At 44.1% G+C, this 17,647-nt stretch overlaps 1 pseudogene; it reads left to right on the forward strand.

The window, feature by feature from the left end:
• LOC126438173 (protein HIRA-like) overlaps window positions 1-17,647 on the forward strand; it is a 450,749-nt pseudogene that overhangs the window by 61,018 nt on the left and 372,084 nt on the right.

A 17,647-nucleotide genomic window follows, 5' to 3' on the forward strand; every position in this document is an offset into this window, starting at 1 on the left:
TGCAGTAGTTTACATTTTAGTAACTTGTTTAATGTCCCTGCTAAAATTTCTGTATTCTTCCAGTCGCTTTGGGCCATCTTATTATTTTTATCTTTTTACATAAATATTGGAGAGTCACACCATTGTAATTGTCTGCTAAATATTTTGTAGTAATCCTGTCTGCTAAATATTTTCTAATAATTCCTTGAGTTTGTTTTCTGATTATTTGTTTCTATCATTAGAAGCATGGTGGCCTTTCACCGCACATCTATCTTAGATTTTCCCTATGTTCCTAGCTCACTGTGACCATCTGCTAAGGCAGTGAGGTTCTTCCTTGTGCACTTACTTCCACCCCAAGCTGTTGGTTCTGTTGTGCAAGCAGATAGCTGCCTGTTATGGTCACAGGCATTGGTGTGGTGCAGTAGCTTGGTTTCTAGGAAGGCTTCCATTGACCTGGCATCGCCCTCAGTCTTGTTCTTTTTCTTGTGGAGCCAATATTGATTACAGCCCCCATGACAATGCCACTATGAATAATCCACATGGTGATGCACTTTGCACCAAGAATCTCATCAACAAATTTCAAGACTCCCCCATGCCATGCTGTCTTTATACTTTCTACACAGCCCGGTGTGTAAATTTGTGATGTACGCCATGGGAAATTCCATCTGTGTTGATGCCCAAATGAGTACTATTAGAGTTTGAATTTAGCCACCAAGCTTCCATCACTGGCACAACTGCACCTTGCCACATGCTACTGCCACTCCAGCCATGTGACATGATCACCGAGCTGACTGCATGCTCCCGAAGCTGAATGCTGCAACACGAATCAGTGTGTGCAATTCATGGAGATGCGACCACTGGTGGCAAAGCTCCCAGCACTAGACTCCATGCCGATACCCACACAGACCTCTGCATGTACTGCCACTGCCATTCATGGCTGAGATATGAATGGGAATGTGGATTGCTAGGGAGGCATGCCAGGTAGTCTGTGCTGTTGTGCACTGTGCCTGCCTAGTGAGCATCAGACCTGGATTTGAATTCCGGCCTAGGTAAACATTTTCATTCATCACTTGAGTCTGCACTATACATTATAGATGCTTGAGACTTAGAAAGATCTCTGGAATCATATATAGTTTCACAGACAGCTGTGACATCGTATGCCTACTGCTCTGTCACCAACGCTGCCACCCTCATCAAAAGGATCCCTGAGGTGCTGCTAACGACACCACCAGCCGACCTGCAACACATTGCCTAGCAACTGGAGGTATACGACATCCTCACCTGACTCAGTGCCAATGTGGCAATGCTGCAGGCAGCTGTGACTCACCTCAACCCTGACCGCTGCCATCAAAGCAGCCCCAGCCACAGATGCAGTGACGGCTACAACAACTGCTTCAGCTCTAACCGTTCTGCTGACACCTCTAGCAATATGGCCAGCCTCTGCTGATACCACGAACACTTCAGCCCAGATGCTGCAAACTACAGGGAACCCTACTCTTGGCACTCAGACCCATACAGCTGCTGGGATAAGGTGTGCCCAGCTGCTGCTCGGTCTCCCAGCACTTGTTTGTTTGCAATGGTTGCTCTGCCATGCCATTCCTGATAGATACCAGGTCCAAGTTGCTTCCTGCAGAAGCTCATATGGGGCAATGGTGCTGCCACAGCTATTCTCCTGATGGCAGTAAATCTATACCATTGCCGCAGCATATATCGTCATATCGTAGACCATGGCCTGTAACAGAACCTTCCCGTGATCTTCACTGACATTGCTGTTACAGACACATTATCTGAGTGGACTTCATCAGGCACTATCATCTGCTCCCTGACGTAGCCAGCGACTATCTCATTGGAAGCGATACTGGGAGGTCAACGAAATGCGTCACTCATTCTGCTGTTTTCTCTAGTGTGAAGCATGTGGAATATTCTGGCCCATAAGCTGACCCCTGACACAATTTCCTGCTCTCACAAACTCATTCAGTGCACCAAGGGAGATCTGCACTTCAACTGCCCACTACACCAACACCTCTCCTGGTTCACCCATCTCCGGCCAGTCAAAGCCCCTACCACCGCACCCAGGTCACCAAGGCCAAGTTTGATGAGCTACTCATTGCTGGCCTATTGCATTGTGCAAAGAGCCTGTGAGTGTCCACCCCCCACCTTACCTAGAAGGGGGATGGCTCCTGGCAACTATGCAGTGATTACCATCTCTGATTGGTATCAACAACAACAAAGTACTAGTTAGGGCTACAATTTTTGGCACAATCAACTGTGTCTAGGCTTTCACCCCTATTTCTAGTTGCAACCAAGGACATTTAAAAGACCACCATCATCACAACATTTGGTCTCTAAGAGACCATCTGTATGACCTGTGGCCTCCATAATGCTGCCTAACATTACAGCATTCGTGGACGGTGTCTTTTGATGCTTGAATGCTGTTTTACTTACTTGGACAACTTGCTCGTTTTTTCCGTGTTCCCCGAGGAACATCACAAGCACCTCTGGAGTATTTTTGAATGCCTCCAGGATCATCAAAACAGCAAAGTGCATTCGTGGTGCCAGTTGAGGTGGTATTCCTATGTATTATCATCTCCACTGCCAGCTGGTGACCCTGCCTGACAAGGTACAAGCTGTCCTCGATTTCCTATGCTCGGTGACATTCAAGGACCTCTGCCACTTCCTTGGCATTTTAAACTACTCCTGCTGCCATCTGAGAAATACTGCTGATATGCAAGAGATTTTCATTCAGTGCTGCCCTTCATGTGGTCAAACAATGGGAAACAAGCTGGTGCAGTGGACACCGCAAATGGAAGACAATTACACCACAAAGAGCAACCTGGCAGACACATTGGCCCACCCCAAATCCACTGCCCTGCTTTGCCATCTTGGTCTACACCTGCCAGACACTCATCAGCACTGTCCTGCAGGAGCACACTGACTACATCTGGCAGCCATTCACTCTCTTCTCCAGCAAGCTCTCTGCTGTTCAACAGCATTGGAGCACATACGAAAGGGAGCTCCTTGCCATCTACAAGGCAATCAGATATTTCCAGCTTTTTGAGAGGCCCATCACTTCATGGTATTCATTGAACACAAATCTATAACGTCTTCCCTGTCAAAAAAACACTGATCTGTGGTCCCCACATCAATTCCAGCAGCTGTCATTCAACTCCATATTTACTACTGACATATGCCATGTCACTGGTATTGACTGGTATTGTCAACGCCAACTGCCTCAGCCGCATCTGCACTGTCAGTTCATCCTTGGAATAAGAGGCACTTAGCAATGACCAAGAGGAAGACCTGAAACTCACCCACCTTTGCCTAGATGCTGCATCCAGACTCCACTTTCAGTGTACATCCACTCCCGCTCAAACAACAGCAACTAGTGTGATGTATCCACTGGCTCACCAATCCCATTCTTGCCCGCTGCCTTCTGAAAGCCCACATTCTACCTGTTAGACAATGTGATGCACTCCACTGTCTACATGTCTGTTGCTCTGATGATGCAGTATTTTGTGTAGTCAGGTATTCAGGGAGACTGTAAGAGTTGAACCTGCACACGCCTCACCTGTCAGTGCGTAAATATTGGCCCCATGTAGATGTCCACATTACCATTTTTCTAGACTTTGTGCATGTTCGTGTGGACTTTGACAACCATCTACTTTTTTCTGCTGCCGTTGCCTCTCACGCTGGTGGACAGATTCACCAGCTTCCTTGAGGCAATGCCAATCTCGACATCATGACCACCACGGTAACCACCACCTTTGTCTCCACGTGGTTGCCCGTTTTGGCTGCCCGTGCTATGTCACAGTGGACTACAAGTGCCTATTTACATGTGCCTGACAGACTTCTGTGGGACTGAAATGCACCTGACATTGAGCTACCACCTAGCTGCCAATGGCTCGATGGAACGGTTTCACCAGTTTGAAGCATACACTCAGCTGTCATAACAGCAAGTGGAATACTGTCATGGTGCTGGTATTTATCAGCCTCCTTGTTGTTCACAGGGCTAAACTTGAGACATCAGCTACTGACCTCATTTACAGCTAGCCTCTCGCTGTGCTGAACGACTTCCTGAAGCCTGCCAACTGGCTCATGGATGACGTCATCCCAGGGTTTGTCATTGGCTTGTAGGATTGCATGGCTCATCTGCTGCCAACCCCCTGCCTGTCCATCCACAAGCACTATGGCAGATGTAAAGGATTCATTCATAGAAACCTTGTCTCGTGCTATTCTGTGCATTGACCCTTGTCAGCTCCCACTTCGCACGCACTGCCACACCCAGACTAGGTCCTGAAGTGTGACTCAAAGACATTTATCCTACAACTTCATGGCACCCCTACCAGCAGTGTGATTGATAGACTGAAGCCCACCTATATGCTGCCTGATCTCATGCAGCCCAGTGTGACTACCATCTTGGCCCAGGCGAGGTGGTGTTGTGGTTAGCACACTGGACTCTCATTCAGGAGGATGATGGTTGAAACACACATGCGGCAATCCTGACATAGGTTTTCTGTGACTTCCCTAAATCACTCTATGCAAATGTTGTGCTGGTTCCTTTGAAAGGGCACAACTGACTTCCTTCCCTAATCCGATTGGATCGATGACCTTGCCATTTCGTACCCTCCCCCGAATCAATCGACCAACCAACCAACTACCATCTCTGTGTAAATCTCATAGGCGATCACTTCCAATAACAGTGGTGCCACTGCTGCCAATGCCAGTGCTGACACCATGACAAGTGTCCCGCCACCAAAGACCTCGAGATGCTATCCTACCACACTACGGCTAAGGACACTGTGGAAAACCCACCATGCTACATCAGTGCTGGCCCTATCCCTGACCCACTGGTCGTTGACAACACAGACATCAGCACCCTTCACATGTAGGATGTCCCTGCTCCTATGCCTGTCTTATAGCCTACGCCTAACTCAGCAATTTCGCCTTGACAGCAGGTTAACATTCCCCCATCCAGCCCCCCACCCTCCCATCCCCCATCCCACTGCCACCACCAATGCTGCATGCAACTTCTACAATAGTGTTATTTCATCCTTTTCCAGCACCTCATCCTCAACTGCTGCTCATCCTCATACTGGAGGCACCAACCAAGCCATTCATGCTCACAGTGCCTGGCGCATGTGCTGTCAATGGCCAGAGTCTGCTAACAGCCTGCCAGCCTATCCTCACAGCCACCCGGCAACACCTCTGTGCTCTTGCTTCTACAGCCCCAAGCTGGCAACTGCGCCTTGCGCCTGCCCACTGCTGCAAGCACAGCACTGAACACGGCTCAGGCTGGCCCCGCACTCTCCACCCTGCACTGCATCAGGTTACTCACCACTTGGGCCCACTGATGGTACTGCACCACTGTTTGCTGTCATGGAGTGGACTAGCATACTTGACCGCCAGCCACCCCACCCACCTCACACCCAGCATCCTAACACCTGGCACCCACCTCCATTGCATGGCTGACAACTGCAGACCTGCAGTGTTGACCGCTCTGCTCATTGCCTCAACACTGATACAGTACACAGTCCTCACACCTCACCCCCCCCCCCCCCCCCCCGCCCCCGCCCACCACCAATCCCCCGCCATTGGTAGCAGCCTTCACCATCACCAACTCGCTCACCATCTGAGCTCCACTCTCATGAGGGGCAGGTGGGCCTTCGTGTGGCAGCCCTTCCCCGCACATGTGTCTTAGCATATCTGTGCATTCCTACTTCACTATGACTGTCTCCTAACACAGCAAGTTTCTTTCTTTGTGCATATACTTCCGTAACAAGCTGTCGATTCTGTCGTGTGACCGGATACCTTCCTACTACAGTCACTGGCTACAGGACAGTAGCTCAGTTCCTAGCAAGGTGTTCGCTGATCTAGCCCCACCCTTAGTTTTGCCCTTCTCCTCATGGCATCACATTAACTTTAGCCCAGCGACAGCAGTGGGCCGAACACACTATGTGGTAACGTGCTTTGCTCTGAAACTTTCAGCTTGAGTTTCATGACTCATCCGCACCACACCATCTCTACATCTATACAGCCCAGTGAGTAAATCAGTGACTCATACCACAGAACATTCTGATTGGCGCATATTAGTACCCACATGAGTGCTATTAGAATGCCGAGCTGTGCCTGTCACTGCTGGCACACTCATTGTTGAAATCCTGTCCAGACCACGTCTTCCGCAAGAGACAATTAATTCTGTGCATTGCATTGTAAAAATTTGTTGTTGTACTGGCAATACTCAGGGACGAGGTAGTGACTTTGTTCGATGTTCACTAGTTCTAGTGTGCCGTGCCTTTGTTTGGTGCCACCACATCAGTGATTCTCTCGAATATTTGTTAATTTTAAGACCATTTCATGCTTTTCTTTTGTAGTAATTTAGTCATTAAATAAATGTTTTGTTTATTAACCACTTGTGAACACTTCCTATTATGCCACATTTCACGGTTTAGTAAGATAGGTAGGAAAACTTTCGTACAGAAGTGTACACACAAAAAAGAACGTCATAGAGAACTGCCTAACTGCTTCACAAAACTGCTTCCACAAACTGGTTTGGCACTGGCCATTACACAGGATGGGCAAAATAAAACTGTCCCAGAAAATATTTACAAGATTGACATAGAATTGACCCTTGTTAATGAACTGGAGAACTGCATATCACAGAAAATACTGGAAAACATAAATTTGATACACCAGTCAGTTGCTGTCACATGTCTGTGTATTTGCAGCTCCCACTTGCTCTGTCCCAGTACACAGTTGTGTTATTGTGTTTGAGTCAGTGAGGGGAGACGACATATTTAGTGACCAGTTGTATTGGCACAAAATTGTGCTCACAATAACATACTTCTTATAGCCATTTCTAGTATTCACCCAAAATTCTAACATACAACAAAAGGTTAGCTGAAAAAGCTGCTATTGCTTCTGTTTCTTGGAAGTGTGATAACAGGTGTGAACCTAGTGATTATCTGAAATTTCAGTGAACTTAGTATTAAACTTAGGACTTCATTGTGTGCTAAGTTGTGTTGCTTGCCACTGTATAAACTGGTGTTCTCAGTGAGGTACATATTTAGTATCTTATTTCTTGCTTTCTCATCACTGAAAAAATATTTTAATACATTATATTTAGTCTAATAATACTGTAAATTGTAGTGTTACAAAGTGCTTACAACATGTCAGTTCAATGTTGTTTTATTTATTTGTATTTTTTCTTAAATTTTTAGTGTGGAGGTACAACACATGTCTTGAGGCTCAGCTGGTCACCAGATGGTCAATACTTAGTATCAGCACACGCCATGAATGGTGGAGGTCCCACTGCTCAAATTGTTGAACATGAGGGATGGCGGAAAGATAAGGATTTTGTTGGACACCAAAAGGCTGTCACATGCGTTATAAGTTTACTACGTTTTCCTACAGTAGGAATAATTCGTTTCTTATTCTACACTCGTGCTCATAAATTAAGGATAATTGCATAGTGTGGTGCCACACAATGTGGCACTACACAAAACTGGCACTAATAGCATAGTCACATAGGGAACAAACATGACACAGATTGGTAAGTCCACGGTATTGGTGATAAGTTTAGAAAACCGTCCCGAAACACATGTGCCAGAAAACGCCACTGTTTCCTGCGCATGTACCCCAACATCAATATTGGATATGATAACCACACACACTTACACAGGCCACACAATGGGTTGGCATACTCTGGATCAGGTGGTCGAGCGGCTGCTGGGGTATAGCCTCCCATTCTTGTACCCGTGCCTGTCAGAGCTCCTGAAGTGTTGTAGGGGTTTGAAGACATGCAGCGATACGTCAACTGAGAGCATCCCAGACGTGCACAATGGTGTTTAGGTCTGGAGAACAGGCAGACCACTCCATTCGTCCGATATCTTCTGTTTCAAGGTACTCCTTCATGATGGCAGCTCGGTGGGGCTGTGCGTTATCACCAATCAGGAGGAAGGTGGGACCCACTGCACCCCTGAAAAGATGGACATACTGGTGCAAAATGATGTCCCAAAACCCCTGACCTGTTACAGTTCCTCTGTGAAAGACATACAGGGGTTACGTGCACCAAACATAATCCCACCCCACACCATCAAACCACGACCTCCATACAGGCCCCTTTCAAGGACATTAAGGGGTTGGTATGTGGTTCCTGCTTCACGCCAGATGAAAACCCGGTGAGAATCACTGTTCAGACTATACCTGGACTCGTCCGTGAACATAACCTGGGACCACTGTTCCAATGACCATGTACTGTGTTCTTGACACCAGCCTGTGACCAGGGGTCAGTGAATGCACCTTGCAGGTCTCCAGATGAATAAACCATGTCTGTTCAGTCATCTATAGACTGTGCATCTGGAGACAACTGTTCCAGTGGCTGCAGTAAGTTCCTGAGCAAGGCTACCTGCAGTACTCTGTGGCTATCTGTGAGCACTGATGGTGAGATATCAGTCTTCTTGTGGTGTTGTACACTGTGGACATCCCGTACTGTAGTGCTTGGGCACGTTTCCTGTCTTCTGGAACCATTGCCATAATCTTGAGATCACACTATGTGGCACACAGAGGGCCTGTGCTACAACCTCCTGTGTTTGACCAGAGTACAGTCGCCCTAGTACTCTACCCCTCATAACATCATCAATATGTGTTCTTTGAGCCATTTTCAAGACACAGTCACCATTAGCATGCCTGAAAACGTCTGCACACTTACTTGGTGCACCATACTCTTAAATGCACCAACACACCTCTGTATATGTGACTGCTGCCAGCGCCACCATGCAATGACCGAAGGTCAAATGCACCGCATGGTCATACCCCGAGCTGATTTAAACCCACAAACCACCCACCAGAGCGTTGTTTCAGCATGTATCAGCATCATCCTTAATTTATGAACATGAACATGAACATGAGTGTAGTATGTAATAAATTATGAGTATGAATTACTGACCATTACTTACATTCAGTAGGTGAAATGTGTATTACTGCTGATACACACATATAAAAGAGTGACTCACTACCTGGCTCTTGGCATTAATAGTTTCTCCTTGGGAGAGGAGAGGAAAGGTTGGGAGAAGGTTTAATTGAAAAGGCAGTGTAAAAAGGCACCATCTATAATGAGCAGGGTTTATACACTTTGGGACAACTGGAAAATCTGGGAAAAACCCAGGAATTTCTTCATCCAGGAAGAACCTTGAATTTTTAGAAATCTGGAAATTTTTTATTGTTTTATTTCTCAGTTAAATTTTTGTAATTTTAACTGGTAAGAACTTAATGCAGCAATGAATCTATAAATGAGAGAATAACACCAAAACAAAACTTTAGTTGCATAGAAAATGTGCCATTTACAACAACAAAACACAGTGCATGCACATTTCTCTGCTGACAGTGAAATGTGTCAAAAGCTTTAGCACGAATCCCATGCAGTACTTTGTAACAACAAACTGCTTTCAATGAGCATCACATCACAACTGTTTGCAGTTCTAAAAGTTTGTGGAAAAATATTACAAATGGTGGTGTGAGAAGCTTTAGTTTTTAAAGTAAATTTCCTTTTAAGCAAGATGAATTGTGTTATGTTTGAGGATGTGCAATGAATTTCTTAAATCACAGAATGTTTGACTCACATTCAAAACTTAACACCATGAGGACCAGTCACTTGGAAAAGTTTTGGACCCAGAAGACAAGCGATTTATGCCATTATTTATAATTTATCTGAGACATTTGTCTTTGATGTTTCTTAAAGGGTAACACGTGTTAAAAAGACAAATCTTCAAGGTGAGTTTTTCATATTTATTTTAGTTCTTTCATAGATTACAAATTATCAGTGACAATGGCAAATAAAGTTATCATCCTTCCAAAAAGAAGTATGAGATGAGGTCTTGAGCAATTTCACATTTAATTGGCTTTTCTGTGGAAAAATAGAAGTGATCGACGGAACATGTATTCAGCCAGGTAACCCATGAAATGTTTGGTCCACATCAGTGAAATTTATAATTTTGCTTGTCAGAAAAATTCATCAGCTGTAATTTAAACTGTGCTTTTAGGATCATGCATAACCACACCCTCATAAAAAAAACTGCAAAAAATTTTTGGGAGTTTAGCTTTTCAGGTAACTGTACTGCATATATATCAATTTAAATCATTAACATTTCCTATTTGTGTATTTGCACTAGTTAACAGTGATGTTGCTATTTGCTGACGACATTGTGTGTCTTATGGTCCGAATATCTGCTGTCATTGGCTGGCGATCATGTGACACGAGCTACGATTGGCTGACAAAAGTGTACCAGGCAGTGAAATCTCAATTTCAGTGCTTTTGAAGTGCTGTATTTTGTGGAATTCTTGTTTATACTTTAATAATCCTAAAATATGCACTCTTCGTGTCCTGAACACCTCTCCAAAATATGTAGGTTTTTGCTAAAATGTCAGGAAGTTCGCACAAAACCTTTACCATCCAAAGAATTGATAAATAAGTTTTACAGCTCTGTGGGAATTTTACAGTTCCATGGGAAAGTATTTTGTCATTTAACACAGAAAAAATGTACTTTCATCCAGGAAAAAGTGTGTTTTTAACTGTAAAATTCGGAAATTATTATTTTTTTCTCTCTCTTTTTCCACATGTACACTCTGATGAGGTTGAGGTTACACAAAGCTCTGTCTGAAGCCTCACTACAATTGGCTCTCTCTCATTCTATGGTCTGAGAGCCTTGCCCGACCTGTCTCCTCTCAGCTGTGAGGAAGGAATTATTAGTGTGTCATTTTCACTGCAGTTCTATATATATTGTCTGTGAAGATAAATACTCATCAGTGATGCTGTCTCATAATTTGTTGGTTTTCTTGTACGAATTTTGTTTTGTTGGTAGTATTGTCGATAAAAGTTTAGTTCACAAATGTTTTCATTATTGGAGGTTGGCTATTTCTTTGAGTAGCTTTATAAACTGTTTGGAAACTGAAGAATAAGGATGTGTGCTGCCATTCTCTGTAGCTAAATATGTTACAAGGAACACCTACAGATATTTCACAAGGAGGGTATATCAGCACTTCTATTGGGTACCTTTACCTTTCACATAACTGGTGCACCATCACATAGACAGGTCCTGATGTGTTTATTTTCACTAAATGCATTAAAAGAAAACAAAGAACAGAATATGACTGCCGTACTTCAAATTGTAACACTATATTGTAAACTTTACTAATGTGGAAAGAAAAGTAATAAGACTAATAGAATTAAATTAGGTTTATGCCCTTTTTTCCATAATTCTTTCTAATGGTTCATTGGTGTCTTCTATCTTTCCCTATCTTACCTGGATCTTTATATATTTATATGACTGCTACAATCAACATCCTCTGTAAACTGTTTTCAGCAGTCTAGTCTATGTTTGCTCCTGCTATTTTTCCCCTTTACTGTTCATTCCAGCACCAAGTTAACTGTTTCTGCATTCTGTAGCAGTTGTGCCAACATGTCCATTTTTGTAATGTTGTTTCATAGAATTTGTTTCTCACTTATTCTTTTTAATACTTCATTTTACATTTTGATCTTGCCATTTATTTTTTAACACATCTTGAGAGAACCATTTTTCAAATGCTTCCAATTTCTTCTTCCCCAGATTTCTGATGATACGTATTTCACGTTGTGCTCCAGACACACACATACAGGAACTTCTTTGTTTCCAATGGAATATGTGCTGTAGAGCTCTCCTATTGCAGAAAGCCTTCTTCACCTTTGTCAGTTTCTTTCTGATATCTTTCTTACTGCAACCTGTCTCTGTACTCTTACTTCCTAGACTGGAGAATTCTATCACTTCTTCCACTCTGCATTGACTTCATATTTGCTTTGTTTATCCTAAAGCCATATTCTGTGCTTCCTGTACTGTCTGTTCCTTACAATAGATCTCCTAAGTCTTCCTTGCTTATGGTAAGGTGGTGTGCAAACCATAACATTATCTGTTCTCTTTCGACTTTATTCCTCTTCTGAAATTGTCTGTCACTATTTCATTGTTGCTTTGATGTACTAATTGCAGAACAGTTGTGAGAAGCTGCAACCTTGCCTTACACGCTCCCTAATACTTCCCTGTCTTGACATTCCATGTTTATTTCTCCCACTTGGCTTTTGCACATTTACAGTTAATTCTCCCATCTCTTTACTTTAGCCCCCAGTCTTCCAAAGATTGTGAACTACTTATGCCATTTTATATTTTTGAATACTTCCTCTAGGTCCACAAATGCTAGGAAGCTATCCTTATTTTTACTCATCTGCCTTCCATTACTAAGCACAACACCACAACTGCTTATCTAATACATTTTGTCTTTCTGAAGCCAAACTGTTCTTTTTCCAGTATATCTTCAGTTCTAGTTTCCACTCTTATTGACATTATTTTGCTCGGCAGTTTACAAGTGTAACTTATCCGACCTGTCATCTGACACAGTTACCACATTTATCCATATGTGCCTTCTATGGTAATGTGATGGCAGTACTTGTCTGGAAGTCTCATGGTAAGTAACATGTATCATAGATTTTTTTCAATTGCTGGATGGTTGCCTGTTTCCATTGTCTCTGATTCCAAGCAACCCGGTACCGTAGTGTTCCAGGCACCTGCTTCATGTAGTCATCCCTCTCTTTTGAGATCTTCCAGTACCTTGTTGCAGTCCCATTGCCCCCAGTGAAAAATTCTGGAGTCCACATACTGTGATTTTCACTGTGTCTTCACTGTATCTATCTAAATTGTTTTTTCCTTGTTCTCTCCACTTCCACAAAACTACTCTACATTTTTTACTTTTGATGTTTCTCAGTGCTTCAGAGAATTTCCCCTTAATAGCGTTGTATCCTAAATTTTCAGTATTGCTTTTATTCATATACTCCTTTTTCATTCTCTTCAGCTTCAATCTGTTGTTTATCATTACCAGATTATAGTCTGAGTCTGTTTCACACCTGGATATCCTGTGTAGATCAGGATTTATTTCTAAATCTTTCTCTAAACATAATGTAGTCTACTTGATATCTCTCTTTGTCTCCTGGTCTTTCTTTTGTGATTTTGGTAATGAATGTTTGCTATAAACAGTTGAAACCTATGACAGAAGATTTATTCAAGTGAACATCAGCAGCTGAGGAACGTGTTTATAGAATAAAAATCCACTTCAATTGCATGTGATTCCTTAATTTATTCCATGATTCGTTTCAAAGCCTAGAACTTTATCTTCAGGTGCCACCAAGTAATTATGGGAACATACAGGAATTGTATGAAATAAAATTGGCATAACTTCTGAAAGGTCTGCCTTAGGATGTTCAAAATGGATGGTCGGCTGCAGGGCATGATGTATGCACATGGCTTGGTTTAGCTCACTTGGATGGGTTCATCAGTATGCAAAATTGGTTCATTTGGGGGACTGAGAATCTGTATTTCATGACCAAGAAGTCTCTTCACCCTCAGTGGGTGACTTTGTAGTGCGCAGTGTCCAGTTATGGTATAATATGTGTGATATTTCTTGATGGCATGGTGGCTACCGAATGGTACGTGAAGGTTTCGGTAGATGATTTCATTCCCATTTTGACAAGATGTGGTTCGTGCAAGATGGAGCATGACCTCATCGAAGCAGGAGAGTGTTCGATGTCGTGGAGGAGCACATTGAGGATGACTGCATTCTGGCTCTGGGGTACTCAGAAGCCACTGGCATGGCCCTTGATTGGTCGCCATATTCCCTGGATCTGAACACTGGCAACTTCTTTTTGTGGGGCTATATTAAAGGCAATGTGTACAACAACAACCTCAAGACCTTTGCTGAGCTGAAAACAGCTATTCAGGCGTCATTGACATCATTGATGCTCAGGCACTTCAATGGATCATGCAGGATTTTGCTATTCGTCTGCACCACATTATGGCAGGCATATCAAACATGTCGTAATCTAAATCTGAATATCTGTAGTGACTTTTACATGTTGAATAAAGTGTTTGTACAAATTAATTTACATTTTTTTCATATAGTTCAATAGTCACCACCCTGTAACTACCACACATTTTTGTTCCCATAATTATTTGTTGGCACCTAATATGGAGTTTTATGCTTTGAAACCGGTCATGGAAAAACATACAAACTTTCATCTCTCTACACAATGTTGCCTTAGCTTCAGTTCTTGGTCACTGTTTTGCTCATAGTAACTCTTATTACATACCTTTCTGTTCATAATCATGCCAATACCCATTATACCATTCATTGATACTGTTTATATTGTACCCTACAATGATTTGACCAGAATTCTCTGGCCCCTTTACATTTCATTTCACTAATCCCCATCACTTCTAAATTTAGCAACAGACCCCCAGGGGGCTCACCACTCTTTGGCGGGTTTGTGCTTGGCTACCACAGGGCCCCAGCCTTTACAGCATTTTTACCTTCTGTGCTGCATGTCTTTCCTCTTGCTATTCTTTTTCCCCTCCCTTGGGGAACATGTCTCTGGTGTTATTGAGAATGTTCTGCATTCTCTGTCGCTGACCTAAGAACAGTCTCACCTTTTGTTTTTTTGCTCCCTTTCCTTTCTTTGTTTCCCTTCTCCTCTTGTTCCTCCGCTTTGGCATTTGAGGCTCCTCTTTCTCTTCTTCCTCCCTGTGTGCTCCTGAAGGTCGGCCCATGCATCTGACTTGTAACAGGTGACTGCGTAACACGTAATTCCCAGTTCTGGGTTGACAGGCAGGGTTCGCACATACCCCCTGGTACATGCCAGGGCCAGGGAGGGGTGATTGCAGCTCAGGCAATCTTCCCAAATTGCTGATTGGTCCCTCTGTCAGGTGTTCAGGAGGTGCAACCTGAGGTGTGAACAGTCACCTAAGGTGGGTGCGCCCCCTAGTGAAGGGGGCCCCCAGTTGGAAGGAGCATGCCATCAGAGATGCTGGCAATCATGGGGAATTTTCTCACAATTAATCAGTCAGCTTCCCAATCAACAACTATGATACGTAAATGTAATGAGGCTAATGATTCAAAGACCCTTACCCAGCACGACTGTTCCTCATTGTCTCACGTACTTAAGACGGTTTGTCCTTTGCCATGGTAAATCTGTTTATTATTCAGAAAGGTGCTGATGCAATTGCTGGCCCTGTGAAATCCTGCTCTCGTTCACAGAATGGCACTTGGATTTTGGAAACTATGTTTGATTCTCAAGCACAAATGCTTGCTGCCTCGCTTCTCCATGGCTGCCCTGTTTATGTCAGTGCCCATAGAACTTTGAATTCTTCCCATGGTGTAATTTACACGAGGCTGCTCGACTGTCTAACTGAGGCCAAAATCCAATCTTACCTATCTGATCAGGGTGTCACTGCCATCCATCATGTAATGAAAAAGGTTGATCTATCCTTACTGCCCACCCTCACCCTTTTTTCTCACCTTTGATAGAATTGTGCTTCCATCCAAGATCAAAGCAGACTATGAAATTATCACAGTTCGGCCATACATACCAAAACCTATGCGCTGCTACCAGTGTCATCATTTCAACCACATGAGATCATCTTGTCGACACCCAGCCAAATGTGTAATCTGTGGTAGGGATGCGTACAAGAGCGATTGTCCACCTCCTCCTCCCCGCGGTATCAACTGCAATGGCAGACATGCCGACTCCTCTTGGGATTTTCCCTTGTATCTTGATGAGCAGGCTGTCCAAGAGATCTGGGTAAAGGGAAAAGTGCCTTACCAAGTCACTTGCAAGTTAATGACTAGTCACAAATCCTGTGTTCTCCTGTCTGGCACATATAGTTCTGCTCTTGTTATCCCTCGCTCCATGAAGGGCATGGCCACGCAGGCATGCGACCTCAAATTCAGCTCTGAGGTAGTGAAATCACCCAGTGTCAATGTAGTATCGCCATCCCCCCCATCCAGCTGTGCAACATGTCATCAAACTCTTGCCTCAAGGGGCAAAGCCACCAGCTACTTAACCAGTAGGCCAGAAAGGACAGAAGGAGTACTTCCATGAAGACTTCCTCCATTCCTCCAGTGGAACAACACCCGAGTCTTCCTCTAACTGGAAAGGCTCAAGTAAGTCCACCAAAGGCAAAAGGTCTTCTCCTTCACCAACTCAAAGATCCTCTACAATGGTGTTGCCACTTGATACGTTAACCCGGCTAGCCTCCATGTCGCCAGTGCTCACACCAACTGTTTTTCAGTGTTGGACTCCACAGACCGACAACAAAATCAAGCTGATGCTTCTGTTGACCCCATGGGGCAGGATACTCCTGCTTCTGTGCCCTGTCATAGTCTGTCTTCACCAACTGTCACTGGGCAGCCACCGAGGTGACACCCCTTCATCTCTTTCTCATCATTACACACTTCCAATGGAACGTTCGTGACCTTTGGTGCCACAAAGAGGATTTACAGTTGCTTTTAGCATCACAGCGTCCCCTTGTACTCTGCATTCAGGAAACAAAATTGCACCCTCACACCCGCATTGAGCTTTCACATTTCTTACCAATTCGTTTTGACCTTCTCCCAGAGGTCAGCATTTCATCTCATGCGGGCATCATGCTGCTCATACAGGATGACATTCATAGTCAACCCACCTTCCTGACTATCCAGCTTCAAGCTGTTGCAGTTCAGCTTTCCTTTCCCTACCTGATTTTTTTCCGTCTGTACCATTTATGTCCCTTTGTCATTCGATGTCACCAGGGCACACTTCTTTCAGCTTATTGGGCAGCTGCCACCCCCATTTTTATTACTCAGTGACTTTAATGCATATTATCCCCTTTGGGGTTCTCCCAGGACCTGTCAGAGAGGTGCTCTCTTGGCTGATATTCTTAACCAACTTAACCTCTTCTGCCTTAACACTGGAGCATACTCTTTCCTTTCCGACTCCTTGCACTCCCATTTGGACCTATCCTTCTCCACTGCCAGCTTGCCTATCGTCTTGAGTGTTTCATTCTTTCTGACACTTACTCGAGCAACCATTTCCTATGTGCTATCCATTTTCTGACTTGTACTCTATCCGCATGCACACCCAAATGGCAGCTTACTAAGGCTGACTGGCAGCTTTAGTCCTCCCTGGTGACCTTTGAAGAGCAAGATTTCCCCAGTTGTGATGACCAGGTGGAATTTCTCACAAACGTTATCCATACCGCTGCAGAACATTCCAATCCTCACACTTCCTCTTTACCAAATTGTGTCCCAGTCCCTTGGTGGACTGAGGCATGCCGTGATGCAATTCGCACACGGAGACATGCTCTCCGCATTTTTAACCACCATCCTAATGGCAAACTGCATTCATGATAACCAGATACGTCCAAAGTGTCATAGCAAAAGAGCTTGCTGGATTTCATTCACTAGTTCTTTTAACAGTTCCACCTCTTCCTCTCTCATGTGGAACAACCTCCAATGGCTCACCGAGATCAAGATCCATTCCCCAATTTCCGACCTGAAAGTAGCACACGACATCAGCGTGGATCCAATTGCTATCTCCAACACCTTGGGCCACCATTTTGCAGAACTTTTGAGCTCTTCCCACTATCACACTGCCTTCATCCATCGGAAACAAGCGGAGGAGGCTCTGGCGATAAGTTCATTCCAATCCTCAGCCCCAGGGCCAGACGCCATCCACATTCAAATGTTGCAGCACCTTTCTCTTGCTGTCAAGCAATTTCTGCTTGACACATACAACCGCATCTAGGCAGAGGACACATTTCCCAGACACTTGCTTGAAGCC

The sequence above is a fragment of the Schistocerca serialis genome, unplaced genomic scaffold, assembly GCF_023864345.2.
Source record: "Schistocerca serialis cubense isolate TAMUIC-IGC-003099 unplaced genomic scaffold, iqSchSeri2.2 HiC_scaffold_1261, whole genome shotgun sequence".
Classification (NCBI taxonomy): Eukaryota; Metazoa; Arthropoda; class Insecta; order Orthoptera; family Acrididae; genus Schistocerca; species Schistocerca serialis.